Source organism: Heteronotia binoei, chromosome 10 (assembly GCF_032191835.1).
Source record: "Heteronotia binoei isolate CCM8104 ecotype False Entrance Well chromosome 10, APGP_CSIRO_Hbin_v1, whole genome shotgun sequence".
Lineage (NCBI taxonomy): Eukaryota > Metazoa > Chordata > Lepidosauria > Squamata > Gekkonidae > Heteronotia > Heteronotia binoei.
The window spans coordinates 94639660-94653138 of NC_083232.1; the positions used below are offsets into that span (position 1 = coordinate 94639660).

Consider the following 13479-nt stretch of genomic DNA (forward strand, 5'->3'; position numbering starts at 1 on the left):
TTGCCAGCATCCAGGTGCAGGCTGGAGATCTCCTGGGATAACAGGCCACTGGAGAAAATGGCCGCTTTGGCATTTGGATTCCATATGCCTCTGAAGTCCTTCCTCTCCCTAAACTCCATCCTCCTCTTGCTTCTCCCCCACACCCCATTTGCCAGCCCAGAGATGGCAACCAGTGTTCCGTCACAGATTTTTAGCCTCCAGCTCACATTTTTGTCTTGGCTCAGAAAGGATGACCCCAGAGCACACTAATTTATGCGTAGCTCACAACTTTCATGCTAGTAGCTCACAAAGTAGAATTTTTGCTCACAAGACTGCAGCTTAGGGGGAACATTGATGGCATCACTACTCTATGGGATTGTTGTACCCCGCTCTTGGGGTCAACCCCTGGCCAAACTGCGCCCTCTCCAGGCTGCACCTCCAAATCTCCAGGAATTTCTCCCAGAGGTGGCAACCCCGGTCTGCGGCGCGGGAGAGCTTCGCTTCCCGTGGCTCGACAACGGCGCGTGCGCAGTAGATCCCGCCGCATCCCTTTCCTTCCGCTCCAGCAGGGGGCGTCAGAGGGCGGGTAAGAGCCGCGCTCTTTCTCGCGCCTATTCCCCACCAGGGCGGGAGAAAGAGAGGAACCCGCCATTCCCGAGCTCAGGCGGAGTCACGTGCCCTGCAGAGCGGTTGTAGCGACTTCCGGGGAGGCGGGGCGACTTCCGGGGAGGCGGCCGGAGCCGTGAGGGGACTGGCCGTTGGGCGCCGCGTGGGTGGCGGTTTCGTGGGTCGGAGGCCGGCGCGCGACGCAGGCCCGCAGGTGAGTGCTTGGTGGGGAAGGGGGCGGGAGAAGGCCCGGCCCGCCCCCGCCTCAGCCCCCCTCCTCGCCCCGAGGACCCTGGAGCCGGCGGGTCAGCGCGGGAGGCCGGATTGGCGCTCTTTCCCCGCCTTTTTGAAAACCACCCGCCTTGTCGGGCAGTCGCGCCGCGCGCCTCACTCAGGCGACCGCAGCAGCCCGTGACGGTTGGCTCAGCCTTCGTCTCCCGACGGCCGTGGCGGGGAAGGCGGGCGCCCTTTTACGCGCTGGAGAGCCAGGGAAGGGTTGCCAGTCCCCAGTTAAGGAAAAGCGGCCAGTTGAAGTGGCACCAAAGGGTGATTGACACGGGGAACTCACTGCCACAGGAGGTGGGGGCAGCTACAAGCATAGCCGGCTTCAAGAGGGGATTGGATAAGCAAATGGAGCAGAGGTCCATCAGTGGCTATTAGCCATAGAGTATTGTTGGAACTCTCTCTGGGGCAGTGATGCTCTGTATTCTGGGGTGCTGGGGTGGGACACAGTGGGAGGGCTTCTGGTGCCGTGGCCCCAATGGTGGACCTCCTGGTGGCGCCTGATTTTTTGGTCACTGTGTGACACAGAGTGTTGGACTGGATGGGCCATTGGCCTGATGCAACAGGGCTTCTCTTATGTTCTTATGTGACACAGAGTGTTGGACTGGATGGGCCTTTGGCCTGATCCAACATGGCTTCCTTATGTTCTTATGTGACACAGAGTGTTGGACTGGATGGGTCGTTGGCCTGATCCAACATGGCTTCTCTTATGTTCTTATGTGACACAGAGTGTTGGACTGGATGGGCCTTTGGCCTGATCCAACATGGCTTCCTTATGTTCTTATGTGACACAGAGTGTTGGACTGGATGGGTCGTTGGCCTGATCCAACATGGCTTCTCTTATGTTCTTATGTGACACAGAGTGTTGGTCTGGATGGGCCTTTGGCCTGATCTAACATGGCTTCTCTTATGTTCTTATGTGACACAGAGTGTTGGTCTGGATGGGCCTTTGGCCTGATCTAACATGGCTTCTCTTATGTTCTTCTGTGACACAGAGTGTTGGACTGGATGGGCCATTGGCCTGATCCAACAGGGCTTCTCTTATGTTCTTCTGTGACACAGAGTGTTGGACTGGATGGGCCATTGGCCTGATGCAAAAGGGCTTCTCTTATGTTCTTATGTGACACAGAGTGTTGGACTGGATGGGCCACTGGCCTGATCCAGTATGGCTTCTCTTATGTTCTTCTGTGACACAGAGTGTTGGACTGGATGGGCCATTGGCCTGATCCAGCATGGCTTCTCTTATGTTCTTATGTGACACAGAGTGTTGGACTGGATGGGCCATTGGCCTGATGCAACAGGGCTTCTCTTATGTTCTTATGTGACACAGAGTGTTGGACTGGATGGGCCACTGGCCTGATCCAACATGGCTTCTCTTATGTTCTTATGTGACACAGAGTGTTGGACTGGATGGGCCTTTGGCCTGATCCAACATGGCTTCCTTATGTTCTTATGTGACACAGAGTGTTGGACTGGATGGGTCGTTGGCCTGATCCAACATGGCTTCTCTTATGTGACACAGAGTGTTGGTCTGGATGGGCCTTTGGCCTGATCTAACATGGCTTCTCTTATGTTCTTATGTGACACAGAGTGTTGGTCTGGATGGGCCTTTGGCCTGATCTAACATGGCTTCTCTTATGTTCTTCTGTGACACAGAGTGTTGGACTGGATGGGCCATTGGCCTGATCCAACAGGGCTTCTCTTATGTTCTTCTGTGACACAGAGTGTTGGACTGGATGGGCCATTGGCCTGATGCAAAAGGGCTTCTCTTATGTTCTTATGTGACACAGAGTGTTGGACTGGATGGGCCACTGGCCTGATCCAGTATGGCTTCTCTTATGTTCTTCTGTGACACAGAGTGTTGGACTGGATGGGCCATTGGCCTGATCCAGCATGGCTTCTCTTATGTTCTTATGTGACACAGAGTGTTGGACTGGATGGGCCATTGGCCTGATGCAACAGGGCTTCTCTTATGTTCTTATGTGACACAGAGTGTTGGACTGGATGGGCCACTGGCCTGATCCAACATGGCTTCTCTTATGTTCTTATGTGACACAGAGTGTTGGACTGGATGGGCCTTTGGCCTGATCCAACATGGCTTCCTTATGTTCTTATGTGACACAGAGTGTTGGACTGGATGGGTCACTGGCCTGATCCAACATGGCTTCTCTTATGTTCTTATGTGACACAGAGTGTTGGTCTGGATGGGCCTTTGGCCTGATCTAACATGGCTTCTCTTATGTTCTTCTGTGACACAGAGTGTTGGACTGGATGGGCCATTGGCCTCATCCAACAGGGCTTCTCTTATGTTCTTCTGTGACACAGAGTGTTGGACTGGATGGGCCATTGGCCTGATCCAACAGGGCTTCTCTTATGTTCTTCTGTGACACAGAGTGTTGGTCTGGATGGGCCTTTGGCCTGATCTAACATGGCTTCTCTTATGTTCTTATGTGACACAGAGTGTTGGTCTGGATGGGCCTTTGGCCTGATCTAACATGGCTTCTCTTATGTTCTTCTGTGACACAGAGTGTTGGACTGGATGGGCCATTGGCCTGATCCAACAGGGCTTCTCTTATGTTCTTCTGTGACACAGAGTGTTGGACTGGATGGGCCATTGGCCTGATGCAAAAGGGCTTCTCTTATGTTCTTATGTGACACAGAGTGTTGGACTGGATGGGCCACTGGCCTGATCCAGTATGGCTTCTCTTATGTTCTTCTGTGACACAGAGTGTTGGACTGGATGGGCCATTGGCCTGATCCAGCATGGCTTCTCTTATGTTCTTATGTGACACAGAGTGTTGGACTGGATGGGCCATTGGCCTGATGCAACAGGGCTTCTCTTATGTTCTTATGTGACACAGAGTGTTGGACTGGATGGGCCACTGGCCTGATCCAACATGGCTTCTCTTATGTTCTTATGTGACACAGAGTGTTGGACTGGATGGGCCTTTGGCCTGATCCAACATGGCTTCCTTATGTTCTTATGTGACACAGAGTGTTGGACTGGATGGGTCACTGGCCTGATCCAACATGGCTTCTCTTATGTTCTTATGTGACACAGAGTGTTGGTCTGGATGGGCCTTTGGCCTGATCTAACATGGCTTCTCTTATGTTCTTCTGTGACACAGAGTGTTGGACTGGATGGGCCATTGGCCTCATCCAACAGGGCTTCTCTTATGTTCTTCTGTGACACAGAGTGTTGGACTGGATGGGCCATTGGCCTGATCCAACAGGGCTTCTCTTATGTTCTTCTGTGACACAGAGTGTTGGACTGGATGGGCCTTTGGCCTGATCTAACATGGCTTCTCTTATGTTCTTATGTGACACAGAGTGTTGGACTGGATGGGCCATTGGCCTGATCCAACATGGCTTCTCTTATGTTCTTCTGTGACACAGAGTGTTGGTCTGGATGGGTCACTGGCCTGATCCAACAGGGCTTCTCTTATGTTCTTATGTGACACAGAGTGTTGGACTGGATGGGCCATTGGCCTGATCCAACAGGGCTTCTCTTATGTTCTTATGTGACACAGAGTGTTGGACTGGATGGGCCATTGGCCTGATCCAACAGGGCTTCTCTTATGTTCTTATGTGACACAGAATGTTGGACTGGATGGGCCATTGGCCTGATCCAACAGGGCTTCTCTTATGTTCTTAAGTGACACAGAGTGTTGGACTGGATGGGCCATTGGCCTGATCCAACATGGCTTCTCTTATGTTCTTCTGTGACACAGAGTGTTGGACTGGATGGGCCATTGGCCTGATGCAACAGGGCTTCTCTTATGTTCTTATGTGACACAGAGTGTTGGACTGGATGGGCCACTGGCCTGATCCAACATGGCTTCTCTTATGTTCTTATGTGACACAGAGTGTTGGACTGGATGGGCCTTTGGCCTGATCCAACATGGCTTCCTTATGTTCTTATGTGACACAGAGTGTTGGACTGGATGGGTCACTGGCCTGATCCAACATGGCTTCTCTTATGTTCTTATGTGACACAGAGTGTTGGTCTGGATGGGCCTTTGGCCTGATCCAACAGGGCTTCTCTTATGTTCTTATGTGACACAGAGTGTTGGTCTGGATGGGTCACTGGCCTGATCCAACAGGGCTTCTCTTATGTTCTTATGTGACACAGAGTGTTGGACTGGATGGGCCATTGGCCTGATCCAACAGGGCTTCTCTTATGTTCTTATGTGACACAGAGTGTTGGACTGGATGGGCCATTGGCCTGATCCAACAGGGCTTCTCTTATGTTCTTATGTGACACAGAGTGTTGGATTGGATGGGCCACTGGCCTTATCCAGCATGGCTTCTCTTATGTTCTTATGTGACACAGAGTGTAGGACTGGATGGGCCACTGGCCTGATCCAACATGGCTTCTCTTATGTTCTTATGTGACACAGAGTGTTGGATTGGATGGGCCACTGGCCTTATCCAACATGGCTTCTCTTATGTTCTTATGTGACACAGAGTGTTGGACTGGATGGGCCATTGGCCTGATCCAACAGGGCTTCTCTTATGTTCTTATGTGACACAGAGTGTTGGACTGGATGGGCCATTGGCCTGATCCAGTATGGCTTCTCTTATGTTCTTCTGTGACACAGAGTGTTGGACTGGATGGGCCATTGGCCTGATCCAGCATGGCTTCTCTTATTTTCTTATGTGACACAGAGTGTTGGATTGGATGGGCCACTGGCCTTATCCAGCATGGCTTCTCTTATGTTCTTATGTGACACAGAGTGTAGGACTGGATGGGCCATTGGCCTGATCCAACAGGGCTTCTCTTATGTTCTTCTGTGACACAGAGTGTTGGACTGGATGGGCCATTGGCCTGATCCAGCATGGCTTCTCTTATGTTCTTCTGTGACACAGAGTGTTGGACTGGATGGGCCATTGGCCTGATCCAACATGGCTTCTCTTATGTTCTTCTGTGACACAGAGTGTTGGACTGGATGGGCCATTGGCCTGATCCAGCATGGCTTCTCTTATGTTCTTCTGTGACACAGAGTGTTGGTCTGGATGGGCCACTGGCCTGATCCAACAGGGCTTCTCTTATGTTCTTAAGTGACACAGAGTGTTGGACTGGATGGGCCATTGGCCTGATCCAACATGGCTTCTCTTATGTTCTTCTGTGACACAGAGTGTTGGACTGGATGGGCCATTGGCCTGATGCAACAGGGCTTCTCTTATGTTCTTATGTGACACAGAGTGTTGGACTGGATGGGCCACTGGCCTGATCCAACATGGCTTCTCTTATGTTCTTATGTGACACAGAGTGTTGGACTGGATGGGCCTTTGGCCTGATCCAACATGGCTTCCTTATGTTCTTATGTGACACAGAGTGTTGGACTGGATGGGTCACTGGCCTGATCCAACATGGCTTCTCTTATGTTCTTATGTGACACAGAGTGTTGGTCTGGATGGGCCTTTGGCCTGATCCAACAGGGCTTCTCTTATGTTCTTATGTGACACAGAGTGTTGGTCTGGATGGGTCACTGGCCTGATCCAACAGGGCTTCTCTTATGTTCTTATGTGACACAGAGTGTTGGACTGGATGGGCCATTGGCCTGATCCAACAGGGCTTCTCTTATGTTCTTATGTGACACAGAGTGTTGGACTGGATGGGCCATTGGCCTGATCCAACAGGGCTTCTCTTATGTTCTTATGTGACACAGAGTGTTGGATTGGATGGGCCACTGGCCTTATCCAGCATGGCTTCTCTTATGTTCTTATGTGACACAGAGTGTAGGACTGGATGGGCCACTGGCCTGATCCAACATGGCTTCTCTTATGTTCTTATGTGACACAGAGTGTTGGATTGGATGGGCCACTGGCCTTATCCAACATGGCTTCTCTTATGTTCTTATGTGACACAGAGTGTTGGACTGGATGGGCCATTGGCCTGATCCAACAGGGCTTCTCTTATGTTCTTATGTGACACAGAGTGTTGGACTGGATGGGCCATTGGCCTGATCCAGTATGGCTTCTCTTATGTTCTTCTGTGACACAGAGTGTTGGACTGGATGGGCCATTGGCCTGATCCAGCATGGCTTCTCTTATTTTCTTATGTGACACAGAGTGTTGGATTGGATGGGCCACTGGCCTTATCCAGCATGGCTTCTCTTATGTTCTTATGTGACACAGAGTGTAGGACTGGATGGGCCATTGGCCTGATCCAACAGGGCTTCTCTTATGTTCTTCTGTGACACAGAGTGTTGGACTGGATGGGCCATTGGCCTGATCCAGCATGGCTTCTCTTATGTTCTTCTGTGACACAGAGTGTTGGACTGGATGGGCCATTGGCCTGATCCAGCATGGCTTCTCTTATGTTCTTCTGTGACACAGAGTGTTGGACTGGATGGGCCATTGGCCTGATCCAGTATGGCTTCTCTTATGTTCTTCTGTGACACAGAGTGTTGGACTGGATGGGCCATTGGCCTGATCCAGCATGGCTTCTCTTATGTTCTTATGTGACACAGAGTGTTGGATTGGATGGGCCACTGGCCTGATCCAGCATGGCTTCTCTTATGTTCTTATGTGACACAGAGTGTAGGACTGGATGGGCCATTGGCCTGATCCAACATGGCTTCTCTTATGTTCTTATGTGACACAGAGTGTTGGACTGGATGGGCCATTGGCCTGATCCAGCATGGCTTCTCTTATGTTCTTATGTGACACAGAGTGTTGGACTGGATGGGCCATTGGCCTGATCCAACAGGGCTTCTCTTATGTTCTTATGTGACACAGAGTGTTGGACTGGATGGGCCACTGGCCTGATCCAACAGGGCTTCTCTTATGTTCTTCTGTGACACAGAGTGTTGGACTGGAGAGGCCATTGGCCTGATCCAATATGGCTTCTCTTATGTTCTTCTGTGACACAGAGTGTTGGTCTGGATGGGCCACTGGCCTGATCCAACAGGGCTTCTCTTATGTTCTTCTGTGACACAGAGTGTTGGACTGGATGGGCCATTGGCCTGATCCAACATGGCTTCTCTTATGTTCTTATGTGACACAGAGTGTTGGACTGGATGGGCCATTGGCCTGATCCAGCATGGCTTCTCTTATGTTCTTCTGTGACACAGAGTGTTGGTCTGGATGGGCCACTGGCCTGATCCAACAGGGCTTCTCTTATGTTCTTCTGTGACACAGAGTGTTGGACTGGATGGGCCATTGGCCTGATCCAGCATGGCTTCTCTTATGTTCTTCTGTGACACAGAGTGTTGGACTGGATGGGCCATTGGCCTGATCCAGCATGGCTTCTCTTATGTTCTTCTGTGACACAGAGTGTTGGACCGGATGGGCCATTGGCCTGATCCAGTATGGCTTCTCTTATGTTCTTCTGTGACACAGAGTGTTGGACTGGATGGGCCATTGGCCTGATCCAGCATGGCTTCTCTTATGTTCTTATGTGACACAGAGTGTTGGATTGGATGGGCCACTGGCCTTATCCAGCATGGCTTCTCTTATGTTCTTATGTGACACAGAGTGTTGGACTGGATGGGCCATTGGCCTGATCCAACATGGCTTCTCTTATGTTCTTATGTGACACAGAGTGTTGGACTGGATGGGCCATTGGCCTGATCCAGCATGGCTTCTCTTATGTTCTTCTGTGACACAGAGTGTTGGTCTGGATGGGCCACTGGCCTGATCCAACAGGGCTTCTCTTATGTTCTTCTGTGACACAGAGTGTTGGACTGCATGGGCCATTGGCCTGATCCAGCATGGCTTCTCTTATGTTCTTCTGTGACACAGAGTGTTGGACTGGATGGGCCATTGGCCTGATCCAGCATGGCTTCTCTTATGTTCTTCTGTGACACAGAGTGTTGGACTGGATGGGCCATTGGCCTGATCCAGTATGGCTTCTCTTATGTTCTTCTGTGACACAGAGTGTTGGACTGGATGGGCCATTGGCCTGATCCAGCATGGCTTCTCTTATGTTCTTATGTGACACAGAGTGTAGGACTGGATGGGCCATTGGCCTGATCCAACATGGCTTCTCTTATGTTCTTCTGTGACACAGAGTGTTGGACTGGATGGGCCATTGGCCTGATCCAGCATGGCTTCTCTTATGTTCTTATGTGACACAGAGTGTTTGACTGGATGGGCCATTGGCCTGATCCAACAGGGCTTCTCTTATGTTCTTATGTGACACAGAGTGTTGGACTGGATGGGCCACTGGCCTGATCCAACAGGGCTTCTCTTATGTTCTTCTGTGACACAGAGTGTTGGACTGGAGAGGCCATTGGCCTGATCCAATATGGCTTCTCTTATGTTCTTCTGTGACACAGAGTGTTGGACTGGATGGGCCATTGGCCTGATCCAGCATGGCTTCTCTTATGTTCTTCTGTGACACAGAGTGTTGGTCTGGATGGGCCACTGGCCTGATCCAACAGGGCTTCTCTTATGTTCTTCTGTGACACAGAGTGTTGGACTGGATGGGCCATTGGCCTGATCCAACATGGCTTCTCTTATGTTCTTATGTGACACAGAGTGTAGGACTGGATGGGCCATTGGCCTGATCCAACATGGCTTCTCTTATGTCCTTATGTGACACAGAGTGTAGGACTGGATGGGCCACTGGCCTTATCCAACATGGCTTCTCTTATGTTCTTATGTGACACAGAGTGTAGGACTGGATGGGCCATTGGCCTGATCCAACATGGCTTCTCTTATGTTCTTACGTGACACAGAGTGTTGGATTGGATGGGCCACTGGCCTTATCCAGCATGGCTTCTCTTATGTTCTTATGTGACACAGAGTGTAGGACTGGATGGGCCATTGGCCTGATCCAACAGGGCTTCTCTTATGTTCTTCTGTGACACAGAGTGTTGGACTGGATGGGCCATTGGCCTGATCCAGCATGGCTTCTCTTATGTTCTTCTGTGACACAGAGTGTTGGACTGGATGGGCCATTGGCCTGATCCAGCATGGCTTCTCTTATGTTCTTCTGTGACACAGAGTGTTGGACTGGATGGGCCATTGGCCTGATCCAGTATGGCTTCTCTTATGTTCTTCTGTGACACAGAGTGTTGGACTGGATGGGCCATTGGCCTGATCCAGCATGGCTTCTCTTATGTTCTTATGTGACACAGAGTGTTGGATTGGATGGGCTACTGGCCTGATCCAGCATGGCTTCTCTTATGTTCTTATGTGACACAGAGTGTAGGACTGGATGGGCCATTGGCCTGATCCAACATGGCTTCTCTTATGTTCTTATGTGACACAGAGTGTTGGACTGGATGGGCCATTTGCCTGATCCAGCATGGCTTCTCTTATGTTCTTATGTGACACAGAGTGTTGGACTGGATGGGCCATTGGCCTGATCCAACAGGGCTTCTCTTATGTTCTTATGTGACACAGAGTGTTGGACTGGATGGGCCACTGGCCTGATCCAACAGGGCTTCTCTTATGTTCTTCTGTGACACAGAGTGTTGGACTGGAGAGGCCATTGGCCTGATCCAATATGGCTTCTCTTATGTTCTTCTGTGACACAGAGTGTTGGACTGGATGGGCCATTGGCCTGATCCAGCATGGCTTCTCTTATGTTCTTCTGTGACACAGAGTGTTGGTCTGGATGGGCCACTGGCCTGATCCAACAGGGCTTCTCTTATGTTCTTCTGTGACACAGAGTGTTGGACTGGATGGGCCATTGGCCTGATCCAACATGGCTTCTCTTATGTTCTTATGTGACACAGAGTGTTGGACTGGATGGGCCATTGGCCTGATCCAGCATGGCTTCTCTTATGTTCTTCTGTGACACAGAGTGTTGTTCTGGATGGGCCACTGGCCTGATCCAACAGGGCTTCTCTTATGTTCTTCTGTGACACAGAGTGTTGGACTGGATGGGCCATTGGCCTGATCCAGCATGGCTTCTCTTATGTTCTTCTGTGACACAGAGTGTTGGACTGGATGGGCCATTGGCCTGATCCAGCATGGCTTCTCTTATGTTCTTCTGTGACACAGAGTGTTGGACTGGATGGGCCATTGGCCTGATCCAGTATGGCTTCTCTTATGTTCTTCTGTGACACAGAGTGTTGGACTGGATGGGCCATTGGCCTGATCCAGCATGGCTTCTCTTATATTCTTCTGTGACACAGAGTGTTGGACTGGATGGGCCATTGGCCTGATCCAGCATGGCTTCTCTTATGTTCTTCTGTGACACAGAGTGTTGGACTGGATGGGCCACTGGCCTGATGCAACAGGGCTTCTCTTATGTCCTTATGTGACAGAGTGTTGGACTGGATGGGCCACTGGTCTGATCCAACAGGGCTTCTCTTATGTCCTTATGCGACACAGAGTGTTGGACTGGATGGGCCACTGGCCTGATCCAACAGGGCTTCTCTTATGTCCTTATGCGACACAGAGTGTTGGACTGGATGGGCCATTGGCCTGATCCAACATGGCTTCTCTTATGTTCTTATGTGACACAGAGTGTTGGACTGGATGGGCCATTGGCCTGATCCAACATGGCTTCTCTTATGTTCTCCTGTGACACAGAGTGTTGGACTGGATGGGCCATTGGCCTGATCCAACATGGCTTCTCTTATGTTCTTATGTTCTAACCCTGCTTAGCTTCTGAGATCTGGACTAGCCTGAGCCATTCAGGCCTGAGTCTGGGGCAGTGATGCTCTGTATACTTGGTGCTTGCGGGGGGGGCACAGTAGGAGGGCTTCTAGTGTCCTGGCCCCACTGATGGGCCTCCTCATGGTGCCTGGTTTTTTGGTCACTGTGTGACACAGAGTGTTGGACTGGATGGGCCATGGCTTGATCCAACATGGTTTCTCTTATGCTCTTATAGATGGAACTCTGTCTGGGGCAGTGATGCTCTCTATTCTTGGTGCTTGGGAGGGCTTCTAGTGTCCTGGCCCCACTGATGGACCTCCTGGTGGCACCTGGTTTTCTTGGCTACTGTGTGACACAGAGTGTTGGATTGGATGGGCCATGGCTTGATCCAACATGGCTTCTCTTATGTTCTTATGTGACACAGAGTGTTGGACTGGAGGGGCCACTTGCCTGATCCAACATGGCTTCTCTTATGTTCTTATGTGACACAGAGTGTTGGATTGAATGGGCCATGGCTTGATCCAACATGGCTTCTCTTATGTTCTTCTGTGACACAGAGTGTTGGATTGGATGGGCCATGGCTTGATCCAACATGGCTTCTCTTATGTTCTTAGTGGCTGAAGCATATGAGTTATTACAGTGGGTGGTATTAGGGGTAGGACATAAAAGAAAAATAAGTAGGAATTCCTATTGTACTATGCTACATACACAACTGCCTTATTATGTCATTAATCTACCTAACAAAGGGTTGCCAAGAAGTTCCCTCTAAGCTGCAGAGTCCTCTGAGTAAAAAATCTACTTTGTGAGCTACTGGCATTAAAGTGGGGAGCTGCTGCATAAATTATTGTGCTCTGGGAGTGGGAGGGCTTCTAGTGTCCTGGTTCAACTGATGGACCTCCTGATGGCGCCTGGTTTTTTGGTCACTGTGTGATAGTGTTGGACTGGAGAGGCCATTGGCCTGATCCAACATGGCTTCGTTCTCTTATGTTCTTATGACTTGAACCTAGGACTCGTGTAGCTGTACCTGTTGAATTGAGGACTGCTACCTCAGGAAGGAATCTTCATCATTGGTACTGTCTGTGTCTGTCAACAAGAAGAAAGTTAAGGACAGCAGAATTTGGTACCTTGTTTTCAGAGTATCCAGGGTTGGATTGAACACTGGATTTTTGATTATGAATTTTGGATTAATTAGAAGTGGATGTGGAATGTTTAAAGCATTTATTTGCAGCATATAATTACACAGTGCTTGTTCATTTTACTAATCTGTACGCTGTGGTTTCTGGTTTGCCTGATCCCCAGGTGAGGGCAGGGGATCCCCTGGTTTGGGGACTCTTCTCTCCCCTCTCCCCACTTTAGAGTCATCAGAAAACAGGGGAGGGAGACGAAATGTCTGCTGTTCGCTCCATTATTCCCTATGGATACCGAGTCCCATAGGGTGTAATGGAGAATTGATCTGCGGGTATGTGGGGCTCTTGGGGCTGTTTTTTGATGTAGAGGCACCACATTTGCAGCATAGCATCCAATGCTTCTCCCCAAAACACCTCCAAGTTTCAAAAGGATTGGACCAGGGAGCCCAATTCTATAAGCCCCCAAAGAAGGTGCCCCTATCCTTTATTTCCAAGGAGGGAAGGCATTTAAAAGATGTGCAGTCCCTTTGGAGTTCAATCATGCTTGTCACAACTTTGCTCCTGGCTCCACCCCCAATATCTCCTGGCTCCGCCCCCAAAGGCCCCAGATATTTCTTGAATTGGACATGGCAACCCTAAAGGAGATTTCTGAACATCGTTCCTCTACCCCTCCCCACCAGGTATCAGTTCATCTGGGGGCCGTGGCTGCTTTGGCAGGTGGACGCTGAGGCACTACAAGGAGTTCTGGGTAGTTGGCGCCCACAGGCTGAAAGCTTGTGTTTTGTCCTCACAGCGAGGCGGGTTCAGTCCAGTCCTGATTCTTGTCAGCCCTCTCTTTAGGGCGTGGCACCCCGCGAGGCTTCTAAAGGCGTGTGTGGCTGAGAGGGTTGCCAACCTCCAGTAATGTCTGGAGATCCCCTGCTGT

At 50.5% G+C, this 13479-nt stretch overlaps 1 protein-coding gene across 2 annotated transcripts in view; it reads left to right on the forward strand.

Annotated features, from left to right (window-relative positions):
- Window positions 1-611: 611 nt before the first annotated feature.
- Window positions 612-13479, forward strand: part of TEX10 (testis expressed 10) — a 49500-nt gene continuing 36632 nt past the window's right edge. For both annotated transcript variants that reach the window (XM_060247791.1, XM_060247792.1), the window contains exon 1: window positions 612-799. The gene's annotated coding sequence lies outside the window, so the exon portion shown is untranslated. The remainder of the gene's footprint in view (window positions 800-13479) is intronic.